The sequence below is a fragment of the Vidua chalybeata genome, chromosome 13 (genome assembly GCF_026979565.1).
Source record: "Vidua chalybeata isolate OUT-0048 chromosome 13, bVidCha1 merged haplotype, whole genome shotgun sequence".
NCBI classification, from domain to species: Eukaryota; Metazoa; Chordata; class Aves; order Passeriformes; family Viduidae; genus Vidua; species Vidua chalybeata.
In genome coordinates, this window is record NC_071542.1 from 7,021,036 (window position 1) to 7,027,073 (window position 6,038).

A 6,038-nucleotide genomic window follows, 5' to 3' on the forward strand; every position below is an offset into this window, starting at 1 on the left:
GGTGGAAAGCTGTGCAGTAAGCGACAAGTGCAGAGACCTCTGCATGTATTATGAGGAGAGAGGAAGATGATTTTTTTCCAAACTGAGAAAATATGCTCATATGGAACAGTATTTTTAGGTGTTTTGTGTTGCTACTTTGAGAACAGGTTTTATCTTCCATTACTTAGTTTGGATTGCACGTCTGCCTTTCAGTTTGGAGGAGTAAAGGGAGTTGGTCATGGTAACTGTGAAATATGACACTACATGCATTTTTAAGAAGTGGTTTTATATATGGTAAGGTTAATTTCATCTGACTAAATTGTGATGCAGTTTGTTAGTGCTTTGTTTAATAAATTGCAGCTAATAATGTCATGAATATAACAACTAGTTCATAATATCACAAATATTGCTGTGAAACTTAGCATATATCGCATCTTAATCTTATGAAAAGCATAAAGCAGTTTCAGGAAAATTTGCATCACTTTTGAATAAACACTGTTTTTATTTAAAACTAGGGGTTTTATCAGGTGAGACAAGATATGACTAAATATGCTGTTATGTTTATCCATATATTTCATGAAAATATATGGATCTCATGGCAAATTTTAGGAATATACTACTGGACCTGTACCTTGATGAATGCTGTATCACTGTATTGTATGTAATACACAGGGGTTTAAATATGTAAAAATCTACAAGGGCTTAAAAAATATACTGTCTTACAGAAATTTTAACATAATAAAATAAAATGTGGAAACTTGAGAAGAAGTAATTAATAAAAGCAGTGAAAGCTTTCACACAGTGTTAAAAGCTCAACACTACCCCCAAACTTAAAAGCTGTGAATGCATATGCCTCTGGTGTGCAGGCTGCACTTCAGGCTGGGGCTGGGCTGCTGCCCATCTGAGGGCTGCTAAGGTGGGCCAGAGACCAGAGTTTTCCCTGATACCTTGGGCAGGTTCCTAAACCCTGCAGCTGAGAGACTGTTACTTGTTGCTGTATAATTCCCATTCACACTGTTCACAAAGTCACAACACTGGTCTACTGTGAGATCAGAAAGATGGATGGGCTTCCAGGGCACAAACACTGCCAGGTGGGTAGCGAACATGGAACTGCCTGCTGTGCCTGGCTGAGAACAAGGCTCCAGCAGTCAGATCTGCCCAGGGACCATTGCTGTGGCCTGGGCCTTCCTGTATTTGGTGAGGGCAGAAAGGGCCCGTTGGGGTGACATGTTGTTTACAGGAGGTCTTACAGATAAGAAATTACCTGTGTTCTAGTGGAGGGCAGATCTGACACTTCTTAGGAGATGCAAAGTATGTCTCAAAGACAAGGGTCTCCACTGCTATGCAAGGTATGCTTTGATGTTATTCCTCCGAATGATCTTTCAAGATCTACTGAATTGGAAAGGCATCTCTGCATAAGGTGGAAGAAACAATCAGATCTGTTAAATAATAAGGCACTTGCCTTGAAATGTAATTGTTCTGCATACATACAAAAGATATACAAGTCTGTTGGGAAATAAACAAGGTCTTTCAAGGATCATTCCAAACCTGGAAATCGAGAATGTTCTTACTTCATGAATGCCTTATTAACTGTGTACACGTTAATGCATTTTCTACAGAAAACTTACACTCTAAAGTGTATGGCCTGTGCTAGAAAAAAAAAAAAAGGGAGGGGAGAGAATGGGGCAAAAAATATCAATATGAGAATATGAGCAATGTATGCCTTGCAGAGTTATTTTTTCAGTCCTACATTATATGAAAACTGTAATCCTAAAAGGGTCTAAGTGCACAAAGTAAATGAGGAAAGCCCATTTAAGTGTAGCCCACGGTGCAATAATTACAGCTTTTTGGACATACAAGTGACTCTACAACCTGGCCACTGTGAAAGGCCTGATGCTGGCTATCCTCCACCATCTAAACAGGTAAGTGCCATTTGATCAGCTTTGCTCTAGCATAGCAAGTAAAGAGGCTGGATGTCTAGGTAAAGGAATAAGATAAAGAAACCTAGGATGGTAGTAAGAAGACTGCTAAAATAACCAGTGGTATAACAAACAGTCTACATGAATGTTAACCCATATTAATAGTGCTCTGAAAATTCACTGTTTTCAAACAGGACACTAGAATTTGCAACACAGTTCACCTATTAGCATGCAAAAGTAATTACTTGAAGAAAAAACAGGATCATTAATCCATGGCACTGATGGCCAAGAAAAGTCAGCACATGGATGAATACCTTATAGGAGGCTTAGTGCGTGGCTGAGAGCTGAGGGTTACAAAAGATAAAAAGAGGCATCCTTGGAAAGCAGCAGCTTCCAGCTTCCACCAAGTTCAACCACACAAGGAATGGCCATACTATCCATCAGCCAGCCCATCTGCAAATCAACAGGAAATGGGAAGTGCTGCTTTGCCAGAAGAAAGTTGCTGCCATTAGCTCTGATCTACTTGCATCCTTCACATCTAACTGTAGAATACCCAGGTTAGACACCAAAATAACAAACTGGCCACTCACAAAATGCTGTTCACCCCAGTAGTATAATACATTGTTAAGCCAGTTTCACTACCTAGTTGAGTAATTTTAGTAAAGTTGCTTGTTAAAAATATTGGGACCATACATTTCTAGTAATTACATGATGAAAATATTAGGGCTTTTTAGAGGATAGTCTGGTAAGGGAAAACTAATCAACATAGTATATTTAGAGGAGCAATGAGATTAGAGTTTGTGGCACTGTTATATTTCAGCCTTATTAATGATTACAATATGGGAAAAAATCCTTTGTGACTGACTAGTCACAATCTGTTGGGTGAAAGAAGAGGGAGATAGCTGAGGTTGCTCTCCTGAGTCTCTGTATTAAAAACCTTTGTATGATCCAGCTTTTAATAGACCATTGTAACATATTAAAAATAACAGTTTTAAAAACCAGCATGCAGTCTCTCTGCAAATTAATGCAGACACATGCATATATGCATATTACTGAAAGATATATTTTTCTTTAACTTCTGAATATGAGAGCCATGCTGGTAGGCAGACTTCTCAAATATCTTCCATTTCATGGTACACTCTTATGGTGGGAAGTAATTGACATCAGAAAGGAAGAATAATGAAACTGAGGTCACAGAGTTATTTACACTGGCGGGTGGATCCCACAGCATTCCTGTATGATTCGATTGTTTTGATGACCCTCTTTTTGGGATTCTGTCACACATTACATCTGATATTTGGATCTTGGTAACTTGAAAGAGATACTGAGAGGTCAGTTTGGTTTCTGTTACTACTGAGTTAACACAAGGTTAAAAAGTCTGTCCCTGTTCAAGCCAATGGCACAATTCCCAACGACTTCAGGAAACTTCCAAACTCCCTGTCCCAAAGTGCTAACAAGCCAAACAGAAGGAGCCATAGAGATACCAAGCTGAGCAAGGGACACCTAAAGAACACCCAGGGAACATCCAGAGAAATCTGATTAAATTATTGAGGAGGGAAAGGAGAAAAAATAGCAGTATGCAAGTGCCTTTAAAAGGCAAGCTTTACTTTGAATTTTGCTGTCAAAAGGGAAATGTGGGAATTATTGCCTTAAAGGCTTTTGTTTTGAGTTAGGAATTCATAAACCACTGCTGCACAGAGCAATAAAAGAAATCAAGCAGAAAAATTCATATTTAGATCATAAGCAGAAATCTCACAAAGAAAAGAAGAAATCTCCCCAGACCTGAGATAAGCCTTCCTTTTGTTTTCAGACCATTACTGTAAAGCTGTTAACCTTCACAGATACTGTACCAGGCCTGCTGAGCAGGAATTAAAAACCCAGGCCACAGTGAATGAAAAAAACAGAGTAGTGACACATTAGCAACAAGGACGTGTATGTATGCTGTGAATAACACAGCTCTGATCCTGGTGCAGAAGCCTAGGGCTTCATTACATTTAATTACTTCCGGCTTTAAATCAAGGCCTGCTTCAAAATTAAGGTGGCTGATATTAAACTAAATTACTTTCCCCTCAAGCTGGTATGGAAAAGTACAGTACCAAAGGAAGACATCTTCTATTAAAAACAGTACAGTAAATGTGCTGCTGCCAGTCTAGAGATGGTTTGTAATTGGGAGTAGCTCATAAATGAAGCTTTATATGATACCTGTCCTTGATATTCTATAAGGGAGAACTGTTTGTATTTGGCTGAGTTCCTTTCTGCCTGATTCTTTTTGCAGCTCCTGGTTCTGCTCTGAACTGCTACATGACAACTGTTCCTAATGCAGAAGTCACACATCAGCATACTGCTCCTTCTTCCTGTGGGCTTCCCCTCTCCAGGGTGGATACAGGGAGTGCCAGTACTGCACTCAGCAACACGAGACTTCCCAGAAACAGAGTGCTCTGGGATGCAGGCAGGTTTGGATGACCGTGTGTTTGAGCATGTATTTCAAACATAAACACATTAAGTGATAGAAGAAACCCTCTCCCACAAAGGTCACAACACTTACATCCTAGACCTACCCAGATGACAGGCCCAATTAATACTGATTAAAAAAACAGTACAAAGCAAAACACCAGCAACAGCCATTGAAAATCATCTGCTGTGGATATACCAGATTCCTAGCAGTCAAGCTGAAATTAAAATGAGGGATGGGTTACTCAAATCAAACCAAATACAAACTTAACAAGAATTTACCCAAATCTTCTGACAGATTTTTTTAATCCCTGTTGTGTTTTGGCTCTCACTCATATTCAGCATCTGCTCTCTATCCTTGATCACTATCCGAATATTTGTTCCATGCACTTAATTTCATTCTCTTTCATTTTACAGCCTGCCTGGTTCATTTGTTCATTCTTTGATTTGCCCTCACATTTTCTCAGCTTTTCATCTCTTTCTGCTTTTTTTTCCCCCCTGTCTCCTGGCTTTATTCTCTCTCTCTTTTTTTTTTTTTTTTTTTTTTTTTGCCTTAGCCTATACAGCCCTAAATTTCTCTTCCCTATTTCCCTGATGCCTTCCTGTCACCATTTGTTTTCTATCACCCTGCTTTTCTGCTGGTTGATGTTGGAAATATTTCAGGAATTTGTAATTCTCAGTGCCATGAGAACCGTTATCTTTGCATTTTCACTGGTGAAAGTGCTCTCAGCATGGTGAAGATAATGAAGATGATGACGGAGTGGGCCTGGGACAGAGAGGCTTCAGATGGACTCTTCCCTGAGCCCACTTTGCCTCCAAAGTGGTACGCTCCAGTGTGGAATGTGTGAGAGGAAGCTGGGTCCGTGGGGAGTGTGCAGGCTGGGGGCAGGGAATGTGCATTGAGAAACCTCAAATTCCACACAACAGAAATGAGTACAGGAGAAACTGAAATACAAGAGAGAAGTAAGATGAGGGACCAGCTGGAGAAGGGTGGGGGGGAAGTGCAGGAAAAAAAAAATACACCCACCACCACCACACCCTAGCCTTATAGTTTTTCTTTCATGCAGGTGCAGATGAGCAGCTGTACCAGCCCTTGCTAATATTCACTTGCTCTGAGTAGTAATACTAAGAAAGTCTCAGACAGCAATCTACTCATTATTTCTTTCCCTGAGCAGGGTCAGGGTCACCTTTAAAATAACAACGGCAAACAAAAGGCAATTACATGAAATAAAAAATGATCCGTGACTGAAAAAGCTAGCCAGTGCATGGAGTATGGTGACTTGTCACTGGAATATGACAATATGCCAACTCAAAGTCACCACAGAGAGAAAAATAAATAAACAGATAAGTGACTGTATTCTAATACTTAGAGATGTCTCAGGAAAGGACCATCAAAGGTTAACCAACCTGCTTTGTTATTGTTTCTGCTGCGCCTGCTATTGTTATTTGTATTCTGGTATCACCAAGAGGCTTCAACCAAAATCAAGGCCATTGCGTTAGACACAAGATAAATATGCACAGGAAGAGAAAGTTCCTGTTTTAAAAACCTAAAACTTAACGGATAAGATGAGCAAGTTGAGGAAAAACAGAGATAATGAGAAGTGAAATGACTCAAACCGAGTCACAGCAGGTCAGTTTGAGAGCCATATCCTATCTTTTGGAGTTGCAGGGAGCTGAATAGGAAAAAAA

General features: G+C 39.8%; 1 long non-coding RNA gene across 2 annotated transcripts; it reads left to right on the forward strand.

Annotated features, from left to right (window-relative positions):
* The first annotated feature begins 1,091 nt into the window (after window positions 1–1,091).
* On the forward strand, window positions 1,092–4,630 carry LOC128794824 (uncharacterized). 2 transcript variants are annotated; one of them, XR_008433281.1, is made up of 3 exons: window positions 1,092–1,176; window positions 1,255–1,328; window positions 4,174–4,630. It is a non-coding gene; the product is annotated as an uncharacterized LOC128794824 (long non-coding RNA). The 2 variants fall into 2 exon arrangements; XR_008433282.1 differs by lacking the exons at window positions 1,092–1,176; window positions 1,255–1,328 and adding an exon at window positions 1,828–1,901.
* The last annotated feature ends 1,408 nt before the right edge of the window (window positions 4,631–6,038 follow it).